Consider the following 14,015-nt stretch of genomic DNA (forward strand, 5'->3'; position numbering starts at 1 on the left):
GATCCCAGTCTCACCACGGAGATTAGAAACTTCCAGGCACGTCTGATGGAGCTGGCTGGAGAGAAACTCTACCTGACCGGGGCCCTCCAGGACAGAGTTTGGACACCCCTGGCTTAGACTCTTCTCTGTTTGTTTTAGCCATTTGCTGGGGAATACAGATTGAACGAGCAGAGCTCTTGTCCAACAGCCTGAAAGGTTATTAGTTCAGCCAACTCATCAAAGGTTCCCGGTATGGAGTTCCGTCTAGCTATGTGAATACAGTTTGCAAACTCCGACAGCATATGATTGGAAAGTCAATTTGGTGGCATTTTGTGGCGCTCCTAGAGGGATTTTTGAGCAGGAACTCCCTGGACCACACAGGCCTCCACCACCCGGGAAACAAAACACGAACACTCCACAGCAAACTTGAGCTGACACAAACAATCACTTAGCACCCTTTGTCTTCTTTTGACAAAAGATGACTCGCAAAGCTGTTGACTCTGAAAAGGGGCTACAGACGCTACGTCAGCAGACACCTGTGCTAAATTCTGTGCTTGCAGACATGGCTGCGAAAAGCTTCCTTAGTCCCTGGGTGGGCTCGAACCACCATCCTTTCGGTTAACAGCCGAACACGCTAGCCTATTGCGCCACAGAGACTGGCACTGTAAGGTCCTATGGGACACGGTCACAAAAGAATTTGACGCTGGGCGCAGCACTAGTCCTCCGTCAGCAAACTGAGCTCAAGAGACTGACAGCTGTTGAGAGGGGCGAGAGAGAGCCAAAAGGCACGCCCAACGTGGGGCTCGAACCCACGACCCTGAGATTAAGAGTCTCATGCTCTACCGACTGAGCTAGCCGGGCAGCGGTGGGTGCCTACTCAAGGCTGACCGCTGTTTTGAGAACTGCCAAACATTTTAATGCGCAAAACGGAGCCAAGCTTTTCACACAGGCTTGACAAAACAACTCGCGGGTAAGGTTGGGGTTAAGCCTAGCGGTAGGCTTAGAGCAGGGGCGTCCCAACTCGATCCTGGAGGTTCCTTGTCCTGCCGAGCTTGGCTCCAAGCACAAAGAAAAACACCTGAAGCTGCTGATCCCAGTCTCACCACGGAGATTAGAAACTTCCAGGCACGTCTGATGGAGCTGGCTGGAGAGAAACTCTACCTGCCCGGGGCCCTCCAGGACAGAGTTTGGACACCCCTGGCTTAGACTCTTCTCTGTTTGTTTTAGCCATTTGCTGGGGAATACAGATTGAACGAGCAGAGCTCTTGTCCAACAGCCTGAAAGATTATTAGTTCAGCCAACTCATCAAAGGTTCCCGGTATGGAGTTCCGTCTAGCTGTGTGAATACAGTTTGCAAACTCCGACAGCATATGATTGGAAAGTCAATTTGGTGGCATTTTGTGGCGCTCCTAGAGGGATTTTTGAGCAGGAACTCCCTGGACCACACAGGCCTCCACCACCCGGGAAACAAAACACGAACACTCCACAGCAAACCTGAGCTGACACAAACAATCACTTAGCACCCTTTGTCTTCTTTTGACAAAAGATGACTCGCAAAGCTAAAGCTATTGACTCTGAAAAGGGGCTACAGACGCTACGTCAGCAGACACCTGTGCTAAATTCTGTGCTTGCAGACATGGCTGCTAAAAGCTTCCTTAGTCCCTGGGTGGGCTTGAACCACCATCCTTTCGGTTAACAGCCGAATGCGCTAGCCTATTGCGCCACAGAGACTGGCACTGTAAGGTCCTATGGGACACGGTGACAAAAGAATTTGACGCTGGGCGCAGCACTAGTCCTCCGTCAGCAAACTGAGCTCAAGAGACTGACAGCTGTTGAGAGGGGCGAGAGAGAGCCAAAAGGCACGCCCAACGTGGGGCTCGAACCCACGACCCTGAGATTAAGAGTCTCATGCTCTACCGACTGAGCTAGCCGGGCAGCAGTGGGTGCCTACTCAAGGCTGACCGCTGTTTTGAGAACCACCATCCTTTCGGTTAACAGCCGAACGCGCTAGCCTATTGCGCCACAGAGACTGGCACTGTAAGGTCCTATGGGACACGGTCACAAAAGAATTTGACGCTGGGCGCAGCACTAGTTCTCCGTCAGCAAACTGAGCTCAAGAGACTGACAGCTGTTGAGAGGGGCGAGAGAGAGCCAAAAGGCACGCCCAACGTGGGGCTCAAACCCACGACCCTGAGATTAAGAGTCTCATGCTCTACCGACTGAGCTAGCCGGGCAGCGGTGGGTGCTGCCAAACAGTTTAATGCGCAAAACGGAGCCAAGCTTTTCACACAGGCTTGACAAAACAACTCGCGGGTAAGGTTGGGGTTAAGCCTAGCGGTAGGCTTAGAGCAGGGGCGTCCCAACTCGATCCTGGAGGTTCCTTGTCCTGCCGAGCTTGGCTCCAAGCACAAAGAAAAACACCTGAAGCTGCTGATCCCAGTCTCACCACGGAGATTAGAAACTTCCAGGCACGTCTGATGGAGCTGGCTGGAGAGAAACTCTACCTGACCGGGGCCCTCCAGGACAGAGTTTGGACACCCCTGCCTTAGACTCTTCTCTGTTTGTTTTAGCCATTTGCTGGGGAATACAGATTGAACGAGCAGAGCTCTTGTCCAAAAGCCTGAAAGGTTATTAGTTCAGCCAAGTCATCAAAGATTCCCGGTATGGAGTTCCGTCTAGCTGTGTGAATACAGTTTGCAAACTCCGACAGCATATGATTGGAAAGTCAATTTGGTGGCATTTTGTGGCGCTCCTAGAGGGATTTTTGAGCAGGAACTCCCTGGACCACACAGGCCTCCACCACCCGGGAAACAAAACACGAACACTCCACAGCAAACTTGAGCTGACACAAACAATCACTTAGCACCCTTTGTCTTCTTTTGACAAAAGATGACTCGCAAAGCTAAAGCTGTTGACTCTGAAAAGGGGCTACAGACGCTACGTCAGCAGACACCTGTGCTAAATTCTGTGCTTGCAGACATGGCTGCGAAAAGCTTCCTTAGTCTCTGGGTGGGCTCGAACCACCATCCTTTCGGTTAACAGCCGAACGCGCTAGCCTATTGCGCCACAGAGACTGGCACTGTAAGGTCCTATGGGACACGGTCACAAAAGAATTTGACGCTGGGCGCAGCACTAGTCCTCCGTCAGCAAACTGAGCTCAAGAGACTGACAGCTGTTGAGAGGGGCGAGAGAGAGCCAAAAGGCACGCCCAACGTGGGGCTCGAACCCACGACCCTGAGATTAAGAGTCTCATGCTCTACCGACTGAGCTAGCAGGCAGCGGTGGGTGCCTACTCAAGGCTGACTGCTGTTTTTAGAACTGCCAAACATTTTAATGCGAAAAACGGAGCCAAGCTTTTCACACAGGCTTGACAAAACAACTCGCGGGTAAGGTTGGGGTTAAGCCTAGCGATAGGCTTAGAGCAGGGGCGTCCCAACTCGATCCTGGAGGTTCCTTGTCCTGCCGAGCTTGGCTCCAAGCACAAAGAAAAACACCTGAAGCTGCTGATCCCAGTCTCACCACGGAGATTAGAAACTTCCAGGCACGTCTGATGGAGCTGGCTGGAGAGAAACTCTACCTGACCGGGGCCCTCCAGGACAGAGTTTGGACACCCCTGGCTTAGACTCTTCTCTGTTTGTTTTAGCCATTTGCTTTGGAATACAGATTGAACGAGCAGAGCTCTTGTCCAACAGCCTGAAAGGTTATTAGTTCAGCCAACTCATCAAAGGTTCCCGGTATGGAGTTCCGTCTAGCTATGTGAATACAGTTTGCAAACTCCGACAGCATATGATTGGAAAGTCAATTTGGTGGCATTTTGTGGCGCTCCTAGAGGGATTTTTGAGCAGGAACTCCCTGGACCACACAGGCCTCCACCACCCGGGAAACAAAACACGAACACTCCACAGCAAACTTGAGCTGACACAAACAATCACTTAGCACCCTTTGTCTTCTTTTGACAAAAGATGACTCGCAAAGCTAAAGCTGTTGACTCTGAAAAGGGGCTACAGACGCTACGTCAGCAGACACCTGTGCTAAATTCTGTGCTTGCAGACATGGCTGCGAAAAGCTTCCTTAGTCCCTGGGTGGGCTCGAACCACCATCCTTTCGGTTAACAGCCGAACGCGCTAGCCTATTGCGCCACAGAGACTGGCACTGTAAGGTCCTATGGGACACGGTCACAAAAGAATTTGACGCTGGGCGCAGCACTAGTCCTCCGTCAGCAAACTGAGCTCAAGAGACTGACAGCTGTTGAGAGGGGCGAGAGAGAGCCAAAAGGCACGCCCAACGTGGGGCTCGAACCCACGACCCTGAGATTAAGAGTCTCATGCTCTACCGACTGAGCTAGCCGGGCAGCGGTGGGTGCCTACTCAAGGCTGACCGCTGTTTTGAGAACTGCCAAACATTTTAATGCGCAAAACGGAGCCAAGCTTTTCACACAGGCTTGACAAAACAACTCGCGGGTAAGGTTGGGGTTAAGCCTAGCGGTAGGCTTAGAGCAGGGGCGTCCCAACTCGATCCTGGAGGTTCCTTGTCCTGCCGAGCTTGGCTCCAAGCACAAAGAAAAACACCTGAAGCTGCTGATCCCAGTCTCACCACGGAGATTAGAAACTTCCAGGCACGTCTGATGGAGCTGGCTGGAGAGAAACTCTACCTGCCCGGGGCCCTCCAGGACAGAGTTTGGACACCCCTGGCTTAGACTCTTCTCTGTTTGTTTTAGCCATTTGCTGGGGAATACAGATTGAACGAGCAGAGCTCTTGTCCAACAGCCTGAAAGATTATTAGTTCAGCCAACTCATCAAAGGTTCCCGGTATGGAGTTCCGTCTAGCTGTGTGAATACAGTTTGCAAACTCCGACAGCATATGATTGGAAAGTCAATTTGGTGGCATTTTGTGGCGCTCCTAGAGGGATTTTTGAGCAGGAACTCCCTGGACCACACAGGCCTCCACCACCCGGGAAACAAAACACGAACACTCCACAGCAAACCTGAGCTGACACAAACAATCACTTAGCACCCTTTGTCTTCTTTTGACAAAAGATGACTCGCAAAGCTAAAGCTATTGACTCTGAAAAGGGGCTACAGACGCTACGTCAGCAGACACCTGTGCTAAATTCTGTGCTTGCAGACATGGCTGCTAAAAGCTTCCTTAGTCCCTGGGTGGGCTTGAACCACCATCCTTTCGGTTAACAGCCGAATGCGCTAGCCTATTGCGCCACAGAGACTGGCACTGTAAGGTCCTATGGGACACGGTGACAAAAGAATTTGACGCTGGGCGCAGCACTAGTCCTCCGTCAGCAAACTGAGCTCAAGAGACTGACAGCTGTTGAGAGGGGCGAGAGAGAGCCAAAAGGCACGCCCAACGTGGGGCTCGAACCCACGACCCTGAGATTAAGAGTCTCATGCTCTACCGACTGAGCTAGCCGGGCAGCAGTGGGTGCCTACTCAAGGCTGACCGCTGTTTTGAGAACCACCATCCTTTCGGTTAACAGCCGAACGCGCTAGCCTATTGCGCCACAGAGACTGGCACTGTAAGGTCCTATGGGACACGGTCACAAAAGAATTTGACGCTGGGCGCAGCACTAGTTCTCCGTCAGCAAACTGAGCTCAAGAGACTGACAGCTGTTGAGAGGGGCGAGAGAGAGCCAAAAGGCACGCCCAACGTGGGGCTCAAACCCACGACCCTGAGATTAAGAGTCTCATGCTCTACCGACTGAGCTAGCCGGGCAGCGGTGGGTGCTGCCAAACAGTTTAATGCGCAAAACGGAGCCAAGCTTTTCACACAGGCTTGACAAAACAACTCGCGGGTAAGGTTGGGGTTAAGCCTAGCGGTAGGCTTAGAGCAGGGGCGTCCCAACTCGATCCTGGAGGTTCCTTGTCCTGCCGAGCTTGGCTCCAAGCACAAAGAAAAACACCTGAAGCTGCTGATCCCAGTCTCACCACGGAGATTAGAAACTTCCAGGCACGTCTGATGGAGCTGGCTGGAGAGAAACTCTACCTGACCGGGGCCCTCCAGGACAGAGTTTGGACACCCCTGCCTTAGACTCTTCTCTGTTTGTTTTAGCCATTTGCTGGGGAATACAGATTGAACGAGCAGAGCTCTTGTCCAAAAGCCTGAAAGGTTATTAGTTCAGCCAAGTCATCAAAGATTCCCGGTATGGAGTTCCGTCTAGCTGTGTGAATACAGTTTGCAAACTCCGACAGCATATGATTGGAAAGTCAATTTGGTGGCATTTTGTGGCGCTCCTAGAGGGATTTTTGAGCAGGAACTCCCTGGACCACACAGGCCTCCACCACCCGGGAAACAAAACACGAACACTCCACAGCAAACTTGAGCTGACACAAACAATCACTTAGCACCCTTTGTCTTCTTTTGACAAAAGATGACTCGCAAAGCTAAAGCTGTTGACTCTGAAAAGGGGCTACAGACGCTACGTCAGCAGACACCTGTGCTAAATTCTGTGCTTGCAGACATGGCTGCGAAAAGCTTCCTTAGTCTCTGGGTGGGCTCGAACCACCATCCTTTCGGTTAACAGCCGAACGCGCTAGCCTATTGCGCCACAGAGACTGGCACTGTAAGGTCCTATGGGACACGGTCACAAAAGAATTTGACGCTGGGCGCAGCACTAGTCCTCCGTCAGCAAACTGAGCTCAAGAGACTGACAGCTGTTGAGAGGGGCGAGAGAGAGCCAAAAGGCACGCCCAACGTGGGGCTCGAACCCACGACCCTGAGATTAAGAGTCTCATGCTCTACCGACTGAGCTAGCAGGCAGCGGTGGGTGCCTACTCAAGGCTGACTGCTGTTTTTAGAACTGCCAAACATTTTAATGCGAAAAACGGAGCCAAGCTTTTCACACAGGCTTGACAAAACAACTCGCGGGTAAGGTTGGGGTTAAGCCTAGCGATAGGCTTAGAGCAGGGGCGTCCCAACTCGATCCTGGAGGTTCCTTGTCCTGCCGAGCTTGGCTCCAAGCACAAAGAAAAACACCTGAAGCTGCTGATCCCAGTCTCACCACGGAGATTAGAAACTTCCAGGCACGTCTGATGGAGCTGGCTGGAGAGAAACTCTACCTGACCGGGGCCCTCCAGGACAGAGTTTGGACACCCCTGGCTTAGACTCTTCTCTGTTTGTTTTAGCCATTTGCTTTGGAATACAGATTGAACGAGCAGAGCTCTTGTCCAACAGCCTGAAAGGTTATTAGTTCAGCCAACTCATCAAAGGTTCCCGGTATGGAGTTCCGTCTAGCTATGTGAATACAGTTTGCAAACTCCGACAGCATATGATTGGAAAGTCAATTTGGTGGCATTTTGTGGCGCTCCTAGAGGGATTTTTGAGCAGGAACTCCCTGGACCACACAGGCCTCCACCACCCGGGAAACAAAACACGAACACTCCACAGCAAACTTGAGCTGACACAAACAATCACTTAGCACCCTTTGTCTTCTTTTGACAAAAGATGACTCGCAAAGCTAAAGCTGTTGACTCTGAAAAGGGGCTACAGACGCTACGTCAGCAGACACCTGTGCTAAATTCTGTGCTTGCAGACATGGCTGCGAAAAGCTTCCTTAGTCCCTGGGTGGGCTCGAACCACCATCCTTTCGGTTAACAGCCGAACGCGCTAGCCTATTGCGCCACAGAGACTGGCACTGTAAGGTCCTATGGGACACGGTCACAAAAGAATTTGACGCTGGGCGCAGCACTAGTCCTCCGTCAGCAAACTGAGCTCAAGAGACTGACAGCTGTTGAGAGGGGCGAGAGAGAGCCAAAAGGCACGCCCAACGTGGGGCTCGAACCCACGACCCTGAGATTAAGAGTCTCATGCTCTACCGACTGAGCTAGCCGGGCAGCGGTGGGTGCCTACTCAAGGCTGACCGCTGTTTTGAGAACTGCCAAACATTTTAATGCGCAAAACGGAGCCAAGCTTTTCACACAGGCTTGACAAAACAACTCGCGGGTAAGGTTGGGGTTAAGCCTAGCGGTAGGCTTAGAGCAGGGGCGTCCCAACTCGATCCTGGAGGTTCCTTGTCCTGCCGAGCTTGGCTCCAAGCACAAAGAAAAACACCTGAAGCTGCTGATCCCAGTCTCACCACGGAGATTAGAAACTTCCAGGCACGTCTGATGGAGCTGGCTGGAGAGAAACTCTACCTGACCGGGGCCCTCCAGGACAGAGTTTGGACACCCCTGGCTTAGACTCTTCTCTGTTTGTTTTAGCCATTTGCTGGGGAATACAGATTGAACGAGCAGAGCTCTTGTCCAACAGCCTGAAAGATTATTAGTTCAGCCAACTCATCAAAGGTTCCCGGTATGGAGTTCCGTCTAGCTATGTGAATACAGTTTGCAAACTCCGACAGCATATGATTGGAAAGTCAATTTGGTGGCATTTTGTGGCGCTCCTAGAGGGATTTTTGAGCAGGAACTCCCTGGACCACACAGGCCTCCACCACCCGGGAAACAAAACACGAACACTCCACAGCAAACTTGAGCTGACACAAACAATCACTTAGCACCCTTTGTCTTCTTTTGACAAAAGATGACTCGCAAAGCTGTTGACTCTGAAAAGGGGCTACAGACGCTACGTCAGCAGACACCTGTGCTAAATTCTGTGCTTGCAGACATGGCTGCGAAAAGCTTCCTTAGTCCCTGGGTGGGCTCGAACCACCATCCTTTCGGTTAACAGCCGAACACGCTAGCCTATTGCGCCACAGAGACTGGCACTGTAAGGTCCTATGGGACACGGTCACAAAAGAATTTGACGCTGGGCGCAGCACTAGTCCTCCGTCAGCAAACTGAGCTCAAGAGACTGACAGCTGTTGAGAGGGGCGAGAGAGAGCCAAAAGGCACGCCCAACGTGGGGCTCGAACCCACGACCCTGAGATTAAGAGTCTCATGCTCTACCGACTGAGCTAGCCGGGCAGCGGTGGGTGCCTACTCAAGGCTGACCGCTGTTTTGAGAACTGCCAAACATTTTAATGCGCAAAACGGAGCCAAGCTTTTCACACAGGCTTGACAAAACAACTCGCGGGTAAGGTTGGGGTTAAGCCTAGCGGTAGGCTTAGAGCAGGGGCGTCCCAACTCGATCCTGGAGGTTCCTTGTCCTGCCGAGCTTGGCTCCAAGCACAAAGAAAAACACCTGAAGCTGCTGATCCCAGTCTCACCACGGAGATTAGAAACTTCCAGGCACGTCTGATGGAGCTGGCTGGAGAGAAACTCTACCTGCCCGGGGCCCTCCAGGACAGAGTTTGGACACCCCTGGCTTAGACTCTTCTCTGTTTGTTTTAGCCATTTGCTGGGGAATACAGATTGAACGAGCAGAGCTCTTGTCCAACAGCCTGAAAGATTATTAGTTCAGCCAACTCATCAAAGGTTCCCGGTATGGAGTTCCGTCTAGCTGTGTGAATACAGTTTGCAAACTCCGACAGCATATGATTGGAAAGTCAATTTGGTGGCATTTTGTGGCGCTCCTAGAGGGATTTTTGAGCAGGAACTCCCTGGACCACACAGGCCTCCACCACCCGGGAAACAAAACACGAACACTCCACAGCAAACCTGAGCTGACACAAACAATCACTTAGCACCCTTTGTCTTCTTTTGACAAAAGATGACTCGCAAAGCTAAAGCTATTGACTCTGAAAAGGGGCTACAGACGCTACGTCAGCAGACACCTGTGCTAAATTCTGTGCTTGCAGACATGGCTGCTAAAAGCTTCCTTAGTCCCTGGGTGGGCTTGAACCACCATCCTTTCGGTTAACAGCCGAACGCGCTAGCCTATTGCGCCACAGAGACTGGCACTGTAAGGTCCTATGGGACACGGTGACAAAAGAATTTGACGCTGGGCGCAGCACTAGTCCTCCGTCAGCAAACTGAGCTCAAGAGACTGACAGCTGTTGAGAGGGGCGAGAGAGAGCCAAAAGGCACGCCCAACGTGGGGCTCGAACCCACGACCCTGAGATTAAGAGTCTCATGCTCTACCGACTGAGCTAGCCGGGCAGCGGTGGGTGCCTACTCAAGGCTGACCGCTGTTTTGAGAACTGCCAAACATTTTAATGCGCAAAACGGAGCCAAGCTTTTCACACAGGCTTGACAAAACAACTCGCGGGTAAGGTTGGGGTTAAGCCTAGCGGTAGGCTTAGAGCAGGGGCGTCCCAACTCGATCCTGGAGGTTCCTTGTCCTGCCGAGCTTGGCTCCAAGCACAAAGAAAAACACCTGAAGCTGCTGATCCCAGTCTCACCACGGAGATTAGAAACTTCCAGGCACGTCTGATGGAGCTGGCTGGAGAGAAACTCTACCTGACCGGGGCCCTCCAGGACAGAGTTTGGACACCCCTGGCTTAGACTCTTCTCTGTTTGTTTTAGCCATTTGCTGGGGAATACAGATTGAACGAGCAGAGCTCTTGTCCAACAGCCTGAAAGATTATTAGTTCAGCCAACTCATCAAAGGTTCCCGGTATGGAGTTCCGTCTAGCTATGTGAATACAGTTTGCAAACTCCGACAGCATATGATTGGAAAGTCAATTTGGTGGCATTTTGTGGCGCTCCTAGAGGGATTTTTGAGCAGGAACTCCCTGGACCACACAGGCCTCCACCACCCGGGAAACAAAACACGAACACTCCACAGCAAACTTGAGCTGACACAAACAATCACTTAGCACCCTTTGTCTTCTTTTGACAAAAGATGACTCGCAAAGCTGTTGACTCTGAAAAGGGGCTACAGACGCTACGTCAGCAGACACCTGTGCTAAATTCTGTGCTTGCAGACATGGCTGCGAAAAGCTTCCTTAGTCCCTGGGTGGGCTCGAACCACCATCCTTTCGGTTAACAGCCGAACACGCTAGCCTATTGCGCCACAGAGACTGGCACTGTAAGGTCCTATGGGACACGGTCACAAAAGAATTTGACGCTGGGCGCAGCACTAGTCCTCCGTCAGCAAACTGAGCTCAAGAGACTGACAGCTGTTGAGAGGGGCGAGAGAGAGCCAAAAGGCACGCCCAACGTGGGGCTCGAACCCACGACCCTGAGATTAAGAGTCTCATGCTCTACCGACTGAGCTAGCCGGGCAGCGGTGGGTGCCTACTCAAGGCTGACCGCTGTTTTGAGAACTGCCAAACATTTTAATGCGCAAAACGGAGCCAAGCTTTTCACACAGGCTTGACAAAACAACTCGCGGGTAAGGTTGGGGTTAAGCCTAGCGGTAGGCTTAGAGCAGGGGCGTCCCAACTCGATCCTGGAGGTTCCTTGTCCTGCCGAGCTTGGCTCCAAGCACAAAGAAAAACACCTGAAGCTGCTGATCCCAGTCTCACCACGGAGATTAGAAACTTCCAGGCACGTCTGATGGAGCTGGCTGGAGAGAAACTCTACCTGCCCGGGGCCCTCCAGGACAGAGTTTGGACACCCCTGGCTTAGACTCTTCTCTGTTTGTTTTAGCCATTTGCTGGGGAATACAGATTGAACGAGCAGAGCTCTTGTCCAACAGCCTGAAAGATTATTAGTTCAGCCAACTCATCAAAGGTTCCCGGTATGGAGTTCCGTCTAGCTGTGTGAATACAGTTTGCAAACTCCGACAGCATATGATTGGAAAGTCAATTTGGTGGCATTTTGTGGCGCTCCTAGAGGGATTTTTGAGCAGGAACTCCCTGGACCACACAGGCCTCCACCACCCGGGAAACAAAACACGAACACTCCACAGCAAACCTGAGCTGACACAAACAATCACTTAGCACCCTTTGTCTTCTTTTGACAAAAGATGACTCGCAAAGCTAAAGCTATTGACTCTGAAAAGGGGCTACAGACGCTACGTCAGCAGACACCTGTGCTAAATTCTGTGCTTGCAGACATGGCTGCTAAAAGCTTCCTTAGTCCCTGGGTGGGCTTGAACCACCATCCTTTCGGTTAACAGCCGAACGCGCTAGCCTATTGCGCCACAGAGACTGGCACTGTAAGGTCCTATGGGACACGGTGACAAAAGAATTTGACGCTGGGCGCAGCACTAGTCCTCCGTCAGCAAACTGAGCTCAAGAGACTGACAGCTGTTGAGAGGGGCGAGAGAGAGCCAAAAGGCACGCCCAACGTGGGGCTCGAACCCACGACCCTGAGATTAAGAGTCTCATGCTCTACCGACTGAGCTAGCCGGGCAGCAGTGGGTGCCTACTCAAGGCTGACCGCCGTTTTGAGAACCACCATCCTTTCGGTTAACAGCCGAACGCGCTAGCCTATTGCGCCACAGAGACTGGCACTGTAAGGTCCTATGGGACACGGTCACAAAAGAATTTGACGCTGGGCGCAGCACTAGTTCTCCGTCAGCAAACTGAGCTCAAGAGACTGACAGCTGTTGAGAGGGGCGAGAGAGAGCCAAAAGGCACGCCCAACGTGGGGCTCAAACCCACGACCCTGAGATTAAGAGTCTCATGCTCTACCGACTGAGCTAGCCGGGCAGCGGTGGGTGCTGCCAAACAGTTTAATGCGCAAAACGGAGCCAAGCTTTTCACACAGGCTTGACAAAACAACTCGCGGGTAAGGTTGGGGTTAAGCCTAGCGGTAGGCTTAGAGCAGGGGCGTCCCAACTCGATCCTGGAGGTTCCTTGTCCTGCCGAGCTTGGCTCCAAGCACAAAGAAAAACACCTGAAGCTGCTGATCCCAGTCTCACCACGGAGATTAGAAACTTCCAGGCACGTCTGATGGAGCTGGCTGGAGAGAAACTCTACCTGACCGGGGCCCTCCAGGACAGAGTTTGGACACCCCTGGCTTAGACTCTTCTCTGTTTGTTTTAGCCATTTGCTGGGGAATACAGATTGAACGAGCAGAGCTCTTGTCCAACAGCCTGAAAGGTTATTAGTTCAGCCAACTCATCAAAGGTTCCCGGTATGGAGTTCCGTCTAGCTATGTGAATACAGTTTGCAAACTCCGACAGCATATGATTGGAAAGTCAATTTGGTGGCATTTTGTGGCGCTCCTAGAGGGATTTTTGAGCAGGAACTCCCTGGACCACACAGGCCTCCACCACCCGGGAAACAAAACACGAACACTCCACAGCAAACTTGAGCTGACACAAACAATCACTTAGCACCCTTTGTCTTCTTTTGACAAAAGATGACTCGCAAAGCTGTTGACTCTGAAAAGGGGCTACAGACGCTACGTCAGCAGACACCTGTGCTAAATTCTGTGCTTGCAGACATGGCTGCGAAAAGCTTCCTTAGTCCCTGGGTGGGCTCGAACCACCATCCTTTCGGTTAACAGCCGAACACGCTAGCCTATTGCGCCACAGAGACTGGCACTGTAAGGTCCTATGGGACACGGTCACAAAAGAATTTGACGCTGGGCGCAGCACTAGTCCTCCGTCAGCAAACTGAGCTCAAGAGACTGACAGCTGTTGAGAGGGGCGAGAGAGAGCCAAAAGGCACGCCCAACGTGGGGCTCGAACCCACGACCCTGAGATTAAGAGTCTCATGCTCTACCGACTGAGCTAGCCGGGCAGCGGTGGGTGCCTACTCAAGGCTGACCGCTGTTTTGAGAACTGCCAAACATTTTAATGCGCAAAACGGAGCCAAGCTTTTCACACAGGCTTGACAAAACAACTCGCGGGTAAGGTTGGGGTTAAGCCTAGCGGTAGGCTTAGAGCAGGGGCGTCCCAACTCGATCCTGGAGGTTCCTTGTCCTGCCGAGCTTGGCTCCAAGCACAAAGAAAAACACCTGAAGCTGCTGATCCCAGTCTCACCACGGAGATTAGAAACTTCCAGGCACGTCTGATGGAGCTGGCTGGAGAGAAACTCTACCTGACCGGGGCCCTCCAGGACAGAGTTTGGACACCCCTGGCTTAGACTCTTCTCTGTTTGTTTTAGCCATTTGCTTTGGAATACAGATTGAACGAGCAGAGCTCTTGTCCAACAGCCTGAAAGGTTATTAGTTCAGCCAACTCATCAAAGGTTCCCGGTATGGAGTTCCGTCTAGCTATGTGAATACAGTTTGCAAACTCCGACAGCATATGATTGGAAAGTCAATTTGGTGGCATTTTGTGGCGCTCCTAGAGGGATTTTTGAGCAGGAACTC

The 14,015-nt window shown here is 52.0% G+C and overlaps 27 non-coding genes across 27 annotated transcripts; all 27 read right to left on the minus strand.

Moving 5' to 3' along the window:
- Positions 1-562: 562 nt before the first annotated feature.
- On the minus strand, positions 563-636 carry trnan-guu (transfer RNA asparagine (anticodon GUU)). The gene has a single exon. It is a non-coding gene; the product is annotated as a tRNA-Asn (tRNA).
- A 131-nt stretch (positions 637-767) lies between these two features.
- On the minus strand, positions 768-840 carry trnak-cuu (transfer RNA lysine (anticodon CUU)). The gene has a single exon. It is a non-coding gene; the product is annotated as a tRNA-Lys (tRNA).
- A 796-nt stretch (positions 841-1,636) lies between these two features.
- On the minus strand, positions 1,637-1,710 carry trnan-guu (transfer RNA asparagine (anticodon GUU)). The gene has a single exon. It is a non-coding gene; the product is annotated as a tRNA-Asn (tRNA).
- Positions 1,711-1,841: 131 nt separating this feature from the next.
- Positions 1,842-1,914, minus strand: trnak-cuu (transfer RNA lysine (anticodon CUU)). Its single transcript has one exon. It is a non-coding gene; the product is annotated as a tRNA-Lys (tRNA).
- Positions 1,915-2,140: 226 nt separating this feature from the next.
- Positions 2,141-2,213, minus strand: trnak-cuu (transfer RNA lysine (anticodon CUU)). Its single transcript has one exon. It is a non-coding gene; the product is annotated as a tRNA-Lys (tRNA).
- Positions 2,214-2,979: 766 nt separating this feature from the next.
- Positions 2,980-3,053, minus strand: trnan-guu (transfer RNA asparagine (anticodon GUU)). Its single transcript has one exon. It is a non-coding gene; the product is annotated as a tRNA-Asn (tRNA).
- A 131-nt stretch (positions 3,054-3,184) lies between these two features.
- trnak-cuu (transfer RNA lysine (anticodon CUU)) lies at positions 3,185-3,256 on the minus strand. Its single transcript has one exon. It is a non-coding gene; the product is annotated as a tRNA-Lys (tRNA).
- A 796-nt stretch (positions 3,257-4,052) lies between these two features.
- On the minus strand, positions 4,053-4,126 carry trnan-guu (transfer RNA asparagine (anticodon GUU)). The gene has a single exon. It is a non-coding gene; the product is annotated as a tRNA-Asn (tRNA).
- Positions 4,127-4,257: 131 nt separating this feature from the next.
- On the minus strand, positions 4,258-4,330 carry trnak-cuu (transfer RNA lysine (anticodon CUU)). Its single transcript has one exon. It is a non-coding gene; the product is annotated as a tRNA-Lys (tRNA).
- A 796-nt stretch (positions 4,331-5,126) lies between these two features.
- trnan-guu (transfer RNA asparagine (anticodon GUU)) lies at positions 5,127-5,200 on the minus strand. Its single transcript has one exon. It is a non-coding gene; the product is annotated as a tRNA-Asn (tRNA).
- Positions 5,201-5,331: 131 nt separating this feature from the next.
- Positions 5,332-5,404, minus strand: trnak-cuu (transfer RNA lysine (anticodon CUU)). The gene has a single exon. It is a non-coding gene; the product is annotated as a tRNA-Lys (tRNA).
- Positions 5,405-5,630: 226 nt separating this feature from the next.
- Positions 5,631-5,703, minus strand: trnak-cuu (transfer RNA lysine (anticodon CUU)). Its single transcript has one exon. It is a non-coding gene; the product is annotated as a tRNA-Lys (tRNA).
- A 766-nt stretch (positions 5,704-6,469) lies between these two features.
- Positions 6,470-6,543, minus strand: trnan-guu (transfer RNA asparagine (anticodon GUU)). Its single transcript has one exon. It is a non-coding gene; the product is annotated as a tRNA-Asn (tRNA).
- A 131-nt stretch (positions 6,544-6,674) lies between these two features.
- trnak-cuu (transfer RNA lysine (anticodon CUU)) lies at positions 6,675-6,746 on the minus strand. Its single transcript has one exon. It is a non-coding gene; the product is annotated as a tRNA-Lys (tRNA).
- A 796-nt stretch (positions 6,747-7,542) lies between these two features.
- On the minus strand, positions 7,543-7,616 carry trnan-guu (transfer RNA asparagine (anticodon GUU)). Its single transcript has one exon. It is a non-coding gene; the product is annotated as a tRNA-Asn (tRNA).
- A 131-nt stretch (positions 7,617-7,747) lies between these two features.
- On the minus strand, positions 7,748-7,820 carry trnak-cuu (transfer RNA lysine (anticodon CUU)). The gene has a single exon. It is a non-coding gene; the product is annotated as a tRNA-Lys (tRNA).
- Positions 7,821-8,610: 790 nt separating this feature from the next.
- On the minus strand, positions 8,611-8,684 carry trnan-guu (transfer RNA asparagine (anticodon GUU)). The gene has a single exon. It is a non-coding gene; the product is annotated as a tRNA-Asn (tRNA).
- Positions 8,685-8,815: 131 nt separating this feature from the next.
- trnak-cuu (transfer RNA lysine (anticodon CUU)) lies at positions 8,816-8,888 on the minus strand. Its single transcript has one exon. It is a non-coding gene; the product is annotated as a tRNA-Lys (tRNA).
- Positions 8,889-9,684: 796 nt separating this feature from the next.
- Positions 9,685-9,758, minus strand: trnan-guu (transfer RNA asparagine (anticodon GUU)). The gene has a single exon. It is a non-coding gene; the product is annotated as a tRNA-Asn (tRNA).
- A 131-nt stretch (positions 9,759-9,889) lies between these two features.
- Positions 9,890-9,962, minus strand: trnak-cuu (transfer RNA lysine (anticodon CUU)). Its single transcript has one exon. It is a non-coding gene; the product is annotated as a tRNA-Lys (tRNA).
- A 790-nt stretch (positions 9,963-10,752) lies between these two features.
- trnan-guu (transfer RNA asparagine (anticodon GUU)) lies at positions 10,753-10,826 on the minus strand. Its single transcript has one exon. It is a non-coding gene; the product is annotated as a tRNA-Asn (tRNA).
- A 131-nt stretch (positions 10,827-10,957) lies between these two features.
- trnak-cuu (transfer RNA lysine (anticodon CUU)) lies at positions 10,958-11,030 on the minus strand. The gene has a single exon. It is a non-coding gene; the product is annotated as a tRNA-Lys (tRNA).
- Positions 11,031-11,826: 796 nt separating this feature from the next.
- On the minus strand, positions 11,827-11,900 carry trnan-guu (transfer RNA asparagine (anticodon GUU)). Its single transcript has one exon. It is a non-coding gene; the product is annotated as a tRNA-Asn (tRNA).
- A 131-nt stretch (positions 11,901-12,031) lies between these two features.
- Positions 12,032-12,104, minus strand: trnak-cuu (transfer RNA lysine (anticodon CUU)). Its single transcript has one exon. It is a non-coding gene; the product is annotated as a tRNA-Lys (tRNA).
- A 226-nt stretch (positions 12,105-12,330) lies between these two features.
- On the minus strand, positions 12,331-12,403 carry trnak-cuu (transfer RNA lysine (anticodon CUU)). Its single transcript has one exon. It is a non-coding gene; the product is annotated as a tRNA-Lys (tRNA).
- A 760-nt stretch (positions 12,404-13,163) lies between these two features.
- On the minus strand, positions 13,164-13,237 carry trnan-guu (transfer RNA asparagine (anticodon GUU)). The gene has a single exon. It is a non-coding gene; the product is annotated as a tRNA-Asn (tRNA).
- Positions 13,238-13,368: 131 nt separating this feature from the next.
- trnak-cuu (transfer RNA lysine (anticodon CUU)) lies at positions 13,369-13,441 on the minus strand. The gene has a single exon. It is a non-coding gene; the product is annotated as a tRNA-Lys (tRNA).
- Between the last annotated feature and the right edge of the window lie 574 nt (positions 13,442-14,015).

The sequence above is a fragment of the Carassius carassius genome, chromosome 1 (assembly GCF_963082965.1).
Source record: "Carassius carassius chromosome 1, fCarCar2.1, whole genome shotgun sequence".
Lineage (NCBI taxonomy): Eukaryota > Metazoa > Chordata > Actinopteri > Cypriniformes > Cyprinidae > Carassius > Carassius carassius.